Here is a 234-nt window from a genome sequence, read left to right on the forward strand (position 1 = left end):
AAATGACGGGACTGAAGAAGTGTTCCAAGCAATGTTTCCAGATTCGGGGCTTGTGCAGTCATTTACCTGTGGAAAAGACAAGACAAGATAGGTGGCTAAATTTTGGCTGGCGCCATATATCAAAAATTAGCTCATCACAGAAGTCCAAAAATACGATGCGTTTGTAATTATGTTCGAGACACTGAACCAGAAAATCAAAAGCAAACAACTGGACTTGCATGTGCGTGTATCGTT

General features: G+C 41.0%; 1 protein-coding gene across 2 annotated transcripts in view; it reads left to right on the forward strand.

Moving 5' to 3' along the window:
* Positions 1 to 234, forward strand: part of stard9 (StAR-related lipid transfer (START) domain containing 9) — a 72,961-nt gene that overhangs the window by 20,553 nt on the left and 52,174 nt on the right. The window lies entirely within an intron of this gene.

This window comes from Etheostoma spectabile, chromosome 20 (assembly GCF_008692095.1).
Source record: "Etheostoma spectabile isolate EspeVRDwgs_2016 chromosome 20, UIUC_Espe_1.0, whole genome shotgun sequence".
NCBI lineage: Eukaryota > Metazoa > Chordata > Actinopteri > Perciformes > Percidae > Etheostoma > Etheostoma spectabile.